Source organism: Coenobita brevimanus, chromosome 116, assembly GCF_032717465.1.
Source record: "Coenobita brevimanus isolate Jiangsu-jjx chromosome 116, ASM3271746v2, whole genome shotgun sequence".
Lineage (NCBI taxonomy): Eukaryota > Metazoa > Arthropoda > Malacostraca > Decapoda > Coenobitidae > Coenobita > Coenobita brevimanus.
In genome coordinates, this window is record NC_137069.1 from 38270266 (window position 1) to 38271042 (window position 777).

Consider the following 777-nt stretch of genomic DNA (forward strand, 5'->3'; position numbering starts at 1 on the left):
GAAATGTAATTGGATGAAAGGGGACACTCGTCCATAATTTAATATCATTTCCATCATTATTTTCTATCATTTTCATTATTTTTTATCATTTTATTCTTTTTCGGCATTGTTCTCATTTTTCATTTTTTCTTTTTTCATTTTTTCTTTTTTTCTCATTATTCCATCCATCCATCCATTGCCAGACGCCATGTATCCCAAACGGGGTGGCCAAGGGCTTAGAGTTAATTGTTTTACAGGGAGGGACATTAATCCTCCACCAACCCCACTTGACACGTAGGGAGAACGTTATGCCAACAGCATCTGGTGTTCCCAGGTGGTCACCCATCCAAGTACTAACCAGACCCAACGTTGCTTAACTTCGCTGATCGGATGGGAAGCGGTGTACTCAACGTGGCTCATTATTCATTTTGTATATTTCATCATTTGTTCTTAATTTTCATTTTTTTTCATATTTTTCATAATTTTCTCTTATTCCTTCATTTCTCTTATTTTTATTTTCTATTTCCCTTTCTTCTTATATTTTCATCATTTTCCTTATTTCATAATCTTCCTTAGTTTTCATTAGTTTTTCATAATTGTTTCTAATTTTTCATCATTTTTCTTATCCTTTCATTTTTCTTAGTCTTTCATTTTCTTATTTTTCATTTGTCTTATTTTTCATTTTTTCTTATATTTTCATTTTTCTTCTTTCATCGTTTGATTTTTCATTATTTTTCTTATTTTTCCATTTTCTTATTCTTTAATTTTTTCATTATTCATAATTATTCTCATTTTTCA

The 777-nt window shown here is 29.7% G+C and overlaps 1 pseudogene; it reads right to left on the reverse strand.

The window, feature by feature from the left end:
* Nucleotides 1–288: 288 nt before the first annotated feature.
* LOC145418879 (5S ribosomal RNA) lies at nt 289–406 on the reverse strand (annotated as a pseudogene).
* Nucleotides 407–777: the final 371 nt, after the last annotated feature.